Source organism: Callospermophilus lateralis, unplaced genomic scaffold (assembly GCF_048772815.1).
Source record: "Callospermophilus lateralis isolate mCalLat2 unplaced genomic scaffold, mCalLat2.hap1 Scaffold_83, whole genome shotgun sequence".
Classification (NCBI taxonomy): Eukaryota; Metazoa; Chordata; class Mammalia; order Rodentia; family Sciuridae; genus Callospermophilus; species Callospermophilus lateralis.
In genome coordinates, this window is record NW_027516368.1 from 1,156,967 (window position 1) to 1,172,667 (window position 15,701).

General features: G+C 31.5%; 1 pseudogene; it reads right to left on the minus strand.

Annotated features, from left to right (window-relative positions):
* LOC143388056 (zinc finger protein 280D-like) overlaps positions 1-15,398 on the minus strand; it is an 84,132-nt pseudogene extending 68,734 nt beyond the window's left edge.
* Positions 15,399-15,701: the final 303 nt, after the last annotated feature.

Sequence of the window (15,701 nt, forward strand, 5' to 3'; positions counted from 1 at the left end):
GGGAATATAACAGTACATATAGACACTATAAAAATGGGTATGAAGGTTCCCCAAAATATTTTTTTAAAAATTAAAAATGGAACTATCATATGATTCAAGTTTATCAATTCTGGGTATATTATTTTTATCCAAAGAAAATTAAGTCAGCATACAAGAGATACCTACATATCCATTTTTACTACAGTACTATTCACAATAGCCAAGCTATGGAATTAGACTAGTTGCTGATCGACATATGAGTGGGATAAAGAAAAACGGTATATATTTTTCAGCCATAAAAATGAATGAAATCACGTCATGTGCAGAAAAAAAAGATGAAATTGGAGGACACCATATTAAGCAAAATAATTAAGAGACAGAACAAGCATTATATTTTTTTCTCATATGTGAAAACTTAAAAAATTGCTAAGATGTAGCACAGTGGTAGAGCCTAGCATGCACAAAGCCCTGGGTCCAGTCAAGTCTCCAGTACTGCCCAAAATACATAAAGATAACCTGGAAATAGGAAAGACATTCTTAAGGAAGAGAAAAGGGACAAAATGTAGTGGTCAGAAAGGAAGGACAAGAGAGGGTAGGAGAGTGGATGGATATGATCAAAGCACAATATATATATATACATGCATTGAAACATCACAATGAAACTTCTTAATTTGTACAATAAGGACATACTAATAATTATAAATTTAAAAATTAAAAAATTTCAAAAGAATAACTACAAGATTAAAGTCTGATCAGTTGCCGGGAGGACTGAATGTAGTCTTTTTTTTTGTCCTCTCCACCTATAATGCAAAACATAAAAAACATCAGGTGTCTCACCAAAACATTATAAAGAAGAGGAAATTGAAAATACTCACAGGGGAATAGTTTCATATAGAACCTAAGCACTAAATTGAAGTGATTAGAGGCTACACTACACTACTACTAGAGCTGGAAGTGGTATAGATCAAATAAAGTCTGTACATTAATAAAGAGCCTGTATTTAAACATTTAAAAGGATCCCTTGCTTTTTTCTTTCTTTCTTTTTTTGTAAAATGCGACAAAAAAGTTGTGTACCGTTGAAATAGTGAGCAAGAACTTTTCCTTACTTCTTTGCCACAGAACCCTTCTTTTTCTTATATAATCTAAAAAATTCCTTAAAATCTGAATTTCAGAGCCTCCTAAAATAATAAAATGTTTTCAAACTAGTTCAAGAGAATTATATAAACTATGCTCTGAACTGTGTGTTAAAACAATTATTTCATATGAAACACTTCACCATTTGAAGTTTATGTCTGACATTTAAAAATTAAAATGTAAAAACTCAGATTTTCATATGTAATGTGGCATGTACATGTTGACGATTATGAAAATAAGGTAACAAAATTTCTAAGTTACTAAAAAATTAAACAAATGTTTTCTAAATTTGAAAAACAATGTGACCAATAAAATATTGATTTTTTAAAATAAAATAAGAATAAGCATCCATTATAAATATATGAACTTAATTTCTTAAATCTGATGATTAAGGAATGCCAGTCTTACATAATTACTATGAAAGCAGATTTTTATCTAAGCTAAATAGAAATTCCATTATGAGAAGATTTCTTATCTAAATATTGAGATAGACCATAGTGACTGTAAATCTCAAAAAATTCCTTTTTGAGAGGGGGAGTCTCACTATGTTGCCCGACTGGCCTTGAACTTGTAATCCTCTATCCTCATCTTCCCAAGTTGTTGCAAATATAATCATGTGCCATCATGCCTGGCTTCAACCTTTATAAAAATTAAATTCTGAAAGTTTTACCTTCATGTGATTTTTCAAAGGATCCAAAAGATTGAAATGAATATTGCACTTTGGACAAGCTCTTGGAAAAGGTGTTCCATTTTTAGATTGATTTGATGAGGTGTTTGCACCTAAAACAAATTCAGAACATTTATGATTCAAAACTCATCACTTTTGAACATTAAATAATCACTAATAGTTTCAAAATTTATAATAATTTCTAAAATTTATGTATAAATACTATAGTAATTTTTATAGTATAGAATGTCAGATTTCATATTTACCTTTTGATGGCATAGCCTGGGAAGATGTCAGTGAAGGAGGTTAAACTGAAGGGAATTCAGCTGGAGAGTTTGTTCCAGAAACAACCTCACAGGGCTTAGGCTTTTTTGGATTAGCACTGTTTACTTCAGAAGCAGAAGGATGTTTTGATAAAAATGAACTTTCATTCACACCTACAATGATTTAAACAGTGGGAAAAATATTTTAGAACACCTAGAATACTACTCATAACTAAGTACAAATACTTTGGAGTTAATTTACAGATAATATAATTACTTACCATATCACACAAATAACAACAAAAATTAAGTGATCCAAACTCAGGGCATATACAGAAATAGTATAAACATTTATTATAAACTCCAAGAATTAAGATAATTTGTAAAATAACCTTTCTATGCAAGAAATTCTAAATGTGGCTTCAAACAGAAATACATAAACTGCTATTATAAAACAAGCCAGACCAAAAATTTTAAAGCAGAAAACACTGAACCAAGTTCCCAGAAGTAAATTACTTTTGGATACTTAATTGTGTTAGAATTTGTTAAAAAAAAAAGAAAGAAAATCTGACAATAACTTTTTTTTGTTCCAAAAATTGATACCCTCATATGCTTTTTTATTTAGCAACTTAAAATGTCTACTGCAATGTTAGCTCTTTTCTCACCTAAGAAACTGAAGAGTGGTCTACTGACAGCTTTAGGTGATTTTAACCACTTATTGCCATGTACAAAGTGGAAACAACTAAGTTTGAATAATATTTTACTCATTCATATGAAAGGGCACATAACGCAGGGAGTTAGTATAAGGATTTTCATACTATGTTCCCCAGAATTTAATGGGGTCATTTTAGGAAATATATTGGGCATGTCTGACAAAAAAAACACTTTTCCATTTTATTTATTTGATATTCACATAAAATTTTGTTTGTACAGGGATTTCATTAAAAAAAAAAAAACTCTTCCATTTAAAAACCATTGCCTTAAGGATAAAGAATTTAGACCTATTTAGAGCATTACTAAGAAAAATGGGGATATTTAGACTATAACCAAGCCAGGCAAAGTCCTTTTAGAAAATAATACACAATGGGCTTTGTAAAAATGGATTCTAAAACTGTACATCATATTTTAATAATGCCAACTATACACTAAAAGTAGAAGCAGTGAATAAACTACAAATATTCTTGGCTTTTAAGTCAGACAAGATAAGTTCAAATCCAGACTACTACGTCAGTCTCTAGTTATGCACTCTTAAGCTTATTTAATTAATTTTTTCTGAGTTTAAGCTTCCTTTTTTGTAAAATAAGTTATAATGCCTTATTTTACAGAGCTATTTAAGGAAAAGATAATATACTTAAAATATCCCAAGAAAATATTTGGTACATAAAAAGCACTCAGTAGAATGTGAAAGCTACTATCATTACTAACTAAATATTTTCCATCTTTATTTTAGGGGGAAAAATTATTCCAACAGATATAATAGTAAGAGCAAATATGCCATAAAAATAAAAAGTATTATAGTAGTTAGCTTCTCTCTTACATCCTTTGAGATAACATAAAAATGATCTCCCACTAATGAAGCACTCTATTACAAACTGCAGGTCCATAAGACAGATTCCATGAGATCCCTTTAGCATTCTTGTGAGAGGTTTAGGTTACCTGAAAAACCACTAAATGCTAGCATTTCAAATGAATCAGTTGATTTTACAACAGGCTAAATAGTAGAAATAGATTGCTTTAATGGAGGAATTTAACAGAAGAAATCTCAATGTTAAAAAAAGTCACTTGCATTTGATTGAACTTCTGATTCTTTAACTTATCTCCGTTCTATTAGGCTGTGCTATTCCCTACTTTTAAGAAATTCTATCTCTGCCAGTATAAATCCTATACTCACTCAAGATCAAACTCAAATTCAGTCTTCTCTGAACCCTCATAATTTCTACCGTGTGTTACTGAACATCATAGTACATATAATTATTAATATTTATCATACATAACTGCTGTCATGTCATTTAAACCTTATAAATGCATTTTTAAATTTACTTATCTTATTTGGCCATCAGAAAAGCCCTGAATAGAATGGCAATCATCAAGAATATGGCAACAATAAATGTTGACGAGGATGTGGGGAAAAAGGTATACTCAAATATTGTTGGTGGGACTGAAAATTGGTACAACCATGATGGAAAGCAGTATGGAGATTCTTCAGAAAACTTGGAAGTGAACCACCATTTGACCCAGTTATCCCACTCCTCAGTTTATACCCAAAGGACTTAAAATCTGCATATTAGAGTAATGCAGCCATGTCAATGTTTATAGAAGCTCAATTCACAATAGCTAAAGTATGGAACTAATCTAGGTGTTCTTCAATAGATGAATGGGTAAAGAAAATGTGATATATAATGGATTATTACTCAGCTTTAAAGAAGAATGAAATTATGGCATTTGCCAGTAAATGGATGGAGTTGGAGAATATCATGCTAAGAGAAATAAGCCAACCCCGAAAAATCAAAGGCCAAATGCTTTTTCCAATACCTGGATGCTAATTCACAATAAGATGGGAGGCACTAGAGAAGAATAGCATTACCTTATATTAGGTAGAGGAAAGTTAAGGAAGGGGAGAGGAGGGAAGGTGATGTGGGGATAGGAAGAATCATAGAATGAAACAGACATTATTACTTTATGTATTTGTGATTGCATGAGATATATGTTTCTACAACATGTACACTAAGAAAAATGAGAAATTATATCCCACTATGTATATCAAAGTGCATAAATGCATTCTTCTGTCATGTATAGCTAATTAAAACAAATTTTAAAATTAAAAAAAGCCTGGAATAAACTATATTAAAAATTAAAATAAAGGGCTGGGGTTGTGGCTCAGTGGTAGACTGCTCACCTAGCATGCGTGAGGCATTGGGTTCAATCCTCAGCACTACATAAAAATGAAATAGATACTGTGTGTCCACCTACAACTAAAAAAATATTTTTTAAAAAAGAATTTAAGTGAAATCTCCAAATGGCTGATTCAGGTATGGTGAATGAATACATAATATAAGAAAAATAAGTACCTCTACTTTGAATAATATCAGAAAACAAAAGTGGAAAGAGGTAAACTGATTAAAAATTCTCCAGATTAGAGGTTCAAACTTACTTCTTTCAAATTACCTTATTTACTGCTCAGACTAAAGTTTCATTCTTTATATTAGAAAACCTGGCTAGAGAATAGGTGTCATAATCCTTACTTTTAAGAAGTTTCAAGAATTCATATCTTCTATGAATAAAAGTCCATGCATTTTGTAAAACCAGATTTAGCACAAATACATCCCCATTTCTCTTTGGGTCTTACCTACTTTATTAACTAGAAGTTTACTAGGTATGTAGTGACACCAAGAGAAGTGAGTATCAAATATTGCGGAAAAGAAAAACAGTGGTGTACATCTAAAATCACAATGACTCATGAGGCTGAGGTAAGAGGATTGAAAGTTTGAGAGCAACTCAACAACAGCTAGTCTCAAGTAAAAATATTTTTTATAAAGTTCTAGATTAGTGGTAGAATGCTTGCTTAGCACATGTAATGCCCTAGATTCAAATCCTCTATACCACACACACAAAAAAGAAAAAACATTAAGCATTATTACTATGGAAAAAGAATGGACAGAAGTTGAGTTTGGTAGATTTTTCACACTGATCTGTTTAGTAAACAACCTAAAAACTCCAAAAAAATCATATACATCTCTACTTCATCAAATATTTGAAACACATATAAATTGCCAGTATATAAAGATTAAGTACTTTGATTACAGAAAATTTTCAATAAGACAAAATTTATACTATACAAATGTATTTTGATTAATGAAGAATTTTGTTATACCCTCAATGAACTTAAAATCTTATTCAATAGGTAAATTTTATTACTTTTTCAAATAGCATTTATTGAGTACTTACTATGTACAAATCATTTCTTTAATGTGGTTACTTTACACTAACACTTTAAAATCATGTTTTACTATCATATTGAGACCATTTATTGGACTAGAGTGACACTAACCTAATGAAGAAATCAATAATAACAAACACTTTTTCCCCTAACTGGTCATAGAAACTAATTTTTAAAATAGAATATTTAGGGCATATGAGGACCTCTATAATTCATATAAATTACTTTAAGGTGTTAAGTTTGGCTCCAAGTGAGAATGAGTTCAAAGAAGTTTAGCCAAGATTTTATATAAAGTTACCCAAAAAGGCATTCAAAAACTATTAGCACAACTCCATGTTACAATATATGAAAGACTTCACAAGAGGATTTGAGCTTCAAAATAGAAAGTTAATTCCATAAGCAAATTCATCAAGTTTTTCTTTTATAACTTTTTGGAAAAAGTACTAATACCAACCTGCTATAGAAAGTGTTGGTCCCCCTTGGTAATGTGATAATCCTGTCTCCTGGGTCAAGTCAAATAGTAATTCTGAAGAATTATTAGATACAACTTGTGATGAGCTCATTATGTAATCCTGTTAAAATATTTCAGAGAAAGAATATTACATTTATTTATTATAGTTATAATTATTTTTCATAAAATTTATAAATGCAAATTAATTATATGCCAATATTCTAAGAATAACCTTTGATGCCTCAATTATTAATAAGCTTAAAAACACAAAGATGATTTCTAATTTGCCAAAATTATAATTTACTAAAACTTTGAAAGCAAGCTAAGAGAGCTGGTTTATTCCTGACTAGCCAATTAATTTGAAGGAAAAATTATGGTCCAACATTTTCAAGATAAAAGAAAAGTAAATCCATTTTACATTAATAACAGTGATACACTCTGAGAGGGATTCTAAAAATGCTGTATCACCATCAAAAAGCAAATAATAGAACTGGGCAAAATCTTGGGCTAAACAAGAAGACAAGTATAAAACATATTAACATGGTTATAAAAGTTAAAAGTTCTTGTGCCTCTAAAAAATTCTGCATCCTGGTGTCTGGGGTGTGGCTCAGTGGTAAAGCACTTGCCTCCCACATGTGAGGCACTGGGTTTGAGCCTCAGCACCACATCAAAGTAAGTAAACAAAATAAAGATACTGCATCCATGTACAACTAAAAAATATTTTTTTTAAATCCTGCTTTCAAAATATCAATACAAACAAACAGAAACATTAAGGACGAATATATCAGACAATATGAATTTTGGAACCATGTTTCTTGGAGAATGTTATAAATCAGAAAAGACTGGTCCCCTCACTCTTCCTATCATCCCACAGAAAGCTGTAGTAGGCCAACCTCTCCTTTAATAAGGCAAATATAAAAGCAACCTGCCCAGTAGGCTGAATAAGTAAGAATGCCAAGCAGACAGGGAATAGAATAGAAGTTATTTACAGAAGTGATCTGGGTCAGCAGCCCTGCTCCTAGAGACCAGAGCCTCAAAGGAAATTTCAGCCCTTCCATGAGGAGAAAGGGTGGTTCAAACTAGCAGGAAGATCTCAAGAAAAGAGAAGTAAAAAGTATGAGATGAACTATGCTGTGGTCAAATATACAGTAATAAATACATTTATATGAAAATATACACATATATTTATTATAAATAATTATGAGAATTGTGGTCAATAAATTTAGGAATATTCAAATAGCATTGTATATTAAAAATACTGACACATACACAAAACACACACCACAATATTATGCTCCAATGCCATTTTCATAAAAGACAATCATTGTTGAGAGTAAGCCAGACCACTCTACATGTTGTAATATATAGCAAGCAAGTTTTAAGATTAACAATGCTTAAAAATCAAACTGGAAAAAAATACAGCTACTTTTAGAAAAAAAAATGGGCAAAGGACATAAACTGAGATAATGCAAACTAAAATGCAATGGCCAATATATTCAAAATACCTTTTTTTCCAACATACTAGTCAAAGAAATGCAAATAATAGTGTTTACTGTATTGGCATTCTTCAATACTGCAAAATATATAATTAGCAGCTACTCTTAAGAGTATCAAGATCAAAAAAAGAATTAATAACTGCAGAAAACATAAGACTAAGAATAAACTACAAGGTGAGTTCATGAATAGGATCCTGGAAAGAAAAGAAACATTAATGAAAAAACTGGTGAAATTCTAATAAGTTCTGAGGTTTAGTTCATATTAATTGCCTGTGATAAAAAGTTAACATTGGGGGAAAATGGGTAAGAGAAATATAGGAACTGTTTGAATTATTTTTTTCTTGTAAGACTAATGATAGAACTGTTATGTCTTATTGATATATGGTTTCCTTAAGCAGTGGGAGGGAGGGGAAGAAAGGGAGCAAGGGAGTAGGAATGATGTGGAATGAGTTAGACATCATTACCCTAAGTATATGTATGAAGACATGAATGGTGTGAAAATACTTTGTGCACAATCAGTGACTTGAAATATTGTGCTCTATGTGTGTAATATGAAATCAACTGCATTCTGCCATTGTGTATAACTAATTAGAATAAATAAATAATTTAATTAAAAAGACTAATGATAGTTTAAATTAAGTTAAAGTTTGAAAATGATGACTGGGAATGTGGCTCAAGTAGTAGCGCGCTCGCCTGGCATGCATGGGGCACTAGGTTCCATCCCGAACACCACATAAAAATAAAAAATAAAAATATTATATCCACCTAAAAACTAAAAAAATAAATAAATTTTTAAAAAAATAATGAAACATTCACTACTGGCAAAGTAGAGATTATATTTTGGTATTATCTGCATAAAAATGTTAGCAGTAGTTACCAAAGCCTTTAAAATAAGGTTCACATGATTAAATTATTCTACATTCAAGGATTCATCATGATAAGGAAATGAAAGTGTAATGGAAAATTATTTATAATAGCAGAAACATTAAAACCTATATATCTAATAATAGAGGAGTGGTAAAATAAATTGATAGATAATCATGCAGTCATTAACATCAAGATTTTGAGAAATAATCAATGATATGATCCAAGTAGAATGTTCAGTAAGAAGTGAAATACATATTGACATATACAACATGATCCGGATATATTCTTCTCTCTTTTCTAAACTTTCCTCACAAAATACATATTATTTTATAACAAAATTTGAAGTATTTTGTTTATAAATTGAGGGCTGATCAAGTTTAAGAATTTTGCTTTGTTACTAACTTTCCAATTGACACAGGACTGTTAAGAAGTTATAGAAATAAGTTATTACTGTAACACAAATAACATCTAGAATTTAGTACCAAAAAGACAGATATGGATATTTGAGCCTTAAAATGTAGTTTAAAAAAAATCAATAATGCCATACTGAACTATAACTAAGCAAAATTTTACTTCAATTTAAATATTTTTTCTAAATATATGCACTTTAAGAATTGAAAATTTCATTTTCTAAAATAGTTCTTTTAACATAAGTATAATAAAGTTAATGCTGTTAAACACTTTTCTAGAAGAAAACTCTGGTTAATTATCACAATTTCAGAGAGCAGGCAATCCACTAATCAACAATAACTAATTAAAATAATTCTCCAATTGAGAATTATTTTATCTCCAATTGAGTCATTTTCCTTGAGATGGCAGGTACACTGTGTTCAATTTTGAGGAAGTGATTGCCAACTACCCAAAATAAAAGAACAGTGCCTGGCAGATATATACTAAAGTGGCCACCACATCCCACCTCCTGTTAATCATATCCTGTGTGATTCCCTCTCCTTGTATTGGACCTCTGACTTGCTTCGAACCAGTAGAATACAGCAAAAGTAATAGGATAAACATGATTTTCTATTAGTAATTACATTACTTCAGACTCTAATGACATTTTGCTAAGGATTCTCCCTTAATACCTTTGAGAAAGCAAGTAGCCAACCTGGGAAGACCCATCTGACAAAGAATGAACCAAAAAACAGTCAGATACTGAGACTCAGTTTGACAACCTGTAAGGAAATGAATGCTACAAACAACCATGTGAACTTGAAGCAGATACTTCCCCCACAAAGCTTCAGATAAGACTGCAACTTCAGGAACCACATACTGAAAGTGGCCTTGTGAGACCCTAAAGCAGAGGAGCCAGCTAAACCATCATCCGACCCACAGTAATATTACATAAGACTGTGAGATAATGCATGTGTTGTTTTAAATACATACATGTGTGATAATGTTGATACAAAAAAACAAATAAATAATACACCATGGTTTGTCAGTCATTGTTTCAAGTAAAAATGGTGTTCTAATTTTTGTTGTAATTAATCTTGGAATTTTATTCCTTTACAATTGCCAAAAAATAAAGATAAACAATAAAAACAGCACAATAAGGAAGTCTCGAGTCATCCAATGTACACAAATGGGCATATATTTTTCAAATTAAATCCATTACTATATTTCTTATAAAGAATTATTTATTAGTTCTTAGGGATTACCTGAAAAATGTAGTCCTGGTCAAAAGGAAAGAAAAGATCAGATGCGGAGAATTTCTGAAGTGTGAAAGACACAATATACTTAGTTGTATAAGTACAAGATTACAGTCCCTGAACAAAGGACTGCAATCTCGTGCAAAGGACCTATAGTTTCCTCTACCAAAAGTTATCCTTTACCAGTAAAACCATCAACAGCTGCTTGAGGATAGGGTAGAAACAACTCAAACTTGATTAGGCACATTGTAGGAAAAATTTGAGCCCAGGTTTGTATATCTATACACAGAATGGGTCTGATTATCTATGTTTGGTGTAATGATTCCCTTTCTGCATTTTTGGAATACTATTCCTAAGTATAGGATGGTCTATCTCCAAATCACTTGAAATGGAGAACTTGTGTAAAGATATGGTAAGGGACCAGCAAGAACAACAGAAACATAGGAGCACAATACCATCTATTATGTGTAAAACTGGATACCCAGGGAATAGAGTGAAATGTCAAAGAAATTTCCTGGTACACAGGGAAGACAACCAAAAACCAAAAAAACAGCCTTCTTCTATCCATGTGTTATCCAGTAAAACTCTATGCCTGTAGCCATTAAATTACCAGGTAAGGGTTTCATATACCATTCCATAAATAAGGAAAGAAAATTTAGACTAAAAAGAATATAAGACAATAAGAAAAAGATAACTCTTTTGATTCTGGGCTTAAGGAATGAGAATTTCCTAAGATATAAGTAAAACAAACTTAAACTTTCAAATTTCCATACCCCAATTCCATTTATAGTCTAGGTAAGGCATGACCAATATTGCAAGGTAATTAAAATGAAGCAGAAAAATAACTGTTTGTTTCAAAATCCAAAAGGTCATCACCTGGAAACTCACCTGGATCCCTACCCCTTAGACCATCTGGTGCCATCTACCGATTTCATGAAACTTTCAATGAAGGGCTCTGAAAAGGACTTGGCACACTGCTTGAACTGTTAGGCTTAGAAAAGAGCTAATTCTTCTGTAAGAATCTACAGTCTTTTAACAAAAAGATTATATATAATTTGGGATTAGTAATATCTAGGGAAAAAACATTCCAGTATGATGGATTAAACAGATGTCTTACACATAGTCTCCACCTTATGGGAGAAAACAGGGGAGGCTCATAATGGTCACCTTTTTCAGGTTTAATGAGACGAGAAAAAAACCTATATGCCCTACATAGGGATCACTTACATTATAAAGCTATAATTAAATATTTAGTTCAAGAATAAATTTGGGAAATGTCTATTTAGATAAAATGTTCTATTTTTAAAGAACAGATAGTGTAGCTCATAATTCAATCACACAAGCACCAAACTTCAGACACAGAAGTACTTTATGTATACTATTTCATCATGCAAAATATTTTAAAAGACAAATATTAATGGGTAGAGTTTAAAAATTAATAACATTAATGTTTTATACTTAAACTGGTGTTAATAGATCTTAGTAGTTTCATCAAGGAAATGAATATAACTGGAATCTACAACCCATCGAGGACTTAAGCCAGAGACTCTGAATCATTCACTGCCTACATACAGTTTTAGCCATGTATAAATGACAATGCAATGAGGCCTAGATGTGAGAACTTCCATCTGATACTAATATACACTTAGTATATTCCAAAATTTTAATCTAAGCATTCCAAATCTTTCCTTATGTAACTGCTAAATTAGAAAAGACAGAAATAAACAGATAAAGAGTTCACTCGGATAAACAGTTTCACTAGAAAATTTTTCCAAACTCAGAAGACCTCCAATGCAACAAGCCAATCTAAGCCTACTTCTTTCTCACACATCTGATATTTAACCTTTGGCTTCCTTCTAGTCTCCAATCACATCCCCATTTTGATTCTCAAGTTCTTACTGGCCTCCCCCTCATCTCTCATCCCTAACTCCTTACAGTAGAATAAGTAAACTGAGTCCCATAAGACATTCACAAGTTTTTCTTTAAAAATAATATCTTATAAAATTTGGCTTTAGTAAAAGTAAATGCTTACTGGAAATTGCTGGTTTTGAACTCGATATCTCTCCAACAAAGATGGGCTCATCATCATCATCATCCTCAACTTCTTTTACTTTCTTCTGCCATGGTTCCAGTTCTTCTTCACATTCCATAAAGAGTTCTGCCATTTTTAAATTATCTAATTTTCAAAAGGAGAGAAGTAACCTTATTTTCAAAAAGAAAAATAAAAAAATTTTGCAGGGTGAGTACCAGGGATTGAACTAGTGGGCACTAGACCACTGAGCCATATCCCAACCCTATTTTATATTTTATTTAGAGACAGGGTCTCACTGAGTTGCTTAACACCTCGATTTTGCTGAGATTGGCTTTAAACTTGTGATCCTCCTGTCTCGGCCTCCCAAGCTGCTGAGATTGCTGGGATTACAGGCTTGCACCACCATGCCTGGCAGTAAAAACATTTTTGTAATACCTGATATTGAAGATCTACTTTAAAAATTCTAATAGCAATTTCTGAATTGATATTCATAGTCAGTACCCTGTAATAACAGTAAGAAATTCAGATCTCACTAGGATAAAAACTAGTACAATTAAGATAGATTAAAAGGTAGATAGGAAGACAGAAAATGAAAGATATTAGTTATTTACCATAGATAGAAAACTTAGAGATAATAAAATCCAAAATGAGCTGCAGTAGTACACCTAGATAAACATATTCTATCTAATCATTATCTTTCTAAAGAGATATTAACCACAGGTAGACTAAGACTAAGAAATAACAGGTAGGAAACAAACTAGAATTACTACCAAATTCAGGAACATTAGGCACAGAGCAAAGAAGAGATAGGTGCTAAATTAAAATACAGGAAATGAGGGAGGCTTATACCAGCCAGGTTATATTACATTTTCTCACCTGAAGAAACCGATCAAAACAATACATACAGTAAATACTACTTCTCAGAAATTATGACCAGGTATACTGAGCTCCTAAGAAGCACTTAGATATAGGTAGAACACCAGTAGCACCAGGATTTTAGAAAAACCTCCTATCCACAAAAGAAATAAAAATTTCCAGGGTTCTGGCATTATCTTTAATACATCATTTTTAAAAGGTAATTTTTTATTATACTAAAATAATATCATTTCTACTTTTAACTCAAAATTCAAGCAATATTCTACCATAAAACTGAAAGATACCAACTGAAATTATGCTCTGGAGACGGCATGCAAAGCAAATATTTTAACAAATTAGATGCCATTTTTTTTTATAAATATATAGAAAAGTACGTCACAAACCATTCCCTGGTCTAATATTTAAATGTTTAGTAATCTACCTATCAAAGGCCTTCCTATTTTTTCAAATGTCATCGACATCACAAACTGACCCCTTTTTTTTATAATTGTACTATTTTAATAGTTAGATAAGAGTTCTTTAAGTTTTTCAACTCAGATCATTAAAAATAGTAAAATCTATATCACTTCTGCACAGAGTACCTTACCTTAATAGTCTATATCATTCCAGTCTACAACATAAAAAGGACATGGACTTGAAATCAAATTGAATGGTTTAAATCTTCACTGCCTTGTAATTGTATGACTGAAGAAATTACTTGAAGCTATTTATGATATCTACCTAAGTTTTATATACATTCAAGAAAATGGAAAACACCATGTAAAACATCCATTTTCAACTAGAAACTCAAACAATTAATTGCCTGCTTGCACTAATCCTTGGTTCAATTATAAATTCCTCAATAAACCATTACATTTTTATTTTCCTTTGAATTTTGAACTACATTGACAGTCAATATCATTCAATTCAAATGTTAAAACACATGATCTCAAACTACTCTCTTTCTTCATGTCTTAATTTTACATAGCCACAGTCAAATTTAATTCACTGAGAATACATTTCCCCCAGAACATTAGATAATCAACATACCCACAGCATGAGGTAACGTATAGATAAGGTGAAGTAAGATAGTACCTAATTTTGAAAAATTAGGAAAGATCCACTGTGAATTGATAATAAAAGTACTATTTATTTCCAGCTGATATATGTAATGGGTTAAATTGTGTTATCTCAAAAGCCATATGCTAAATTCCTAACCCTCACTACCTCAGACTTTGGCTATATTTATAGATAGACCTTTAGAAATAATTATGTTAAAATAAGGTCACTAGGGGCTGGGTGATAGCTCAGTGGTAGAGCACATGCCTTGCATGTATGAGGCACTAGGTTTGAGCCTGAGCACCACATATAAATAAGTAAATAAATAAATGAATAAATAATATTTTTTAAAAAGGTCACATGGGTGGCAATAAAATCCATATAACTGGTGTCTTTTAACAGAAGTGAAAATTGGGATGCAGGCATATGCACACAGAGAGGACCATGTGAAAACCTAATGAGAACATGGCTATCTACAAGCCCAAGAGAGAAGCCTGGCCCTCCCCTTGTGGCCCTCTGAAGAAACCAACCCTACCAACAAGTTAATCTTGGCTTTTTAGCCTCAAAAATTATGAGAAAACAAACTTCCATCCTATAAACCACCTAGTCTGTGGTACTTTGTTGTGGCAGCCCTAGAGAACTGATAAGAGTATGCAAAGATCTTTCTTGTTCTTTCTCACAGGACTCTGCCATTGTTAAAATATCCAGAATACACTGCAGAGAGAAACGTTAAGGTCACATAGCACTTTTTTAATGTTTTCTAGAAATATTTTTTGTCTGTGCATAGAAGAAACACATGAATATACTAAATTGATATTTATCTCTTTTAACAAAAAGAATAAAGTTCACTTCTACTTTACTTTTTTATATGAACATTTGCTACTCCAACAATTTTAAGTTTTTAAGAAAAAATCCTCCACCTTCTCTTGAAGCAGTTAAACAAAAACCATACACACTGTCATCTGTTGTGGCCACAACACTTACCTTTTGGTTGAAAAGGGTTTTCGCCCATCAAGTTGCAGAGCTAATTTTCTGTAAATTGTGACCTAAGTACTGATACATGAGATCAGTCAATTTTGTGAATCACTTTAAGGAAGACTAAATATTAAAACATGGGACTTGGAATTAAGAAATTATTGGGGAGAATTTTGATCTTAAAACTCACCATGTGCCTCCAAACAAGACAGCAAATTATATCTGTTTTCCCTCCTGTAAAATAAAGATATATTATCATTAGGATGGGGTAATTAAACTGCAATAAACTCTTTTTTCCTATAAAAAGCTCAATTTTTAAGTTGGATATGTTTGATATATA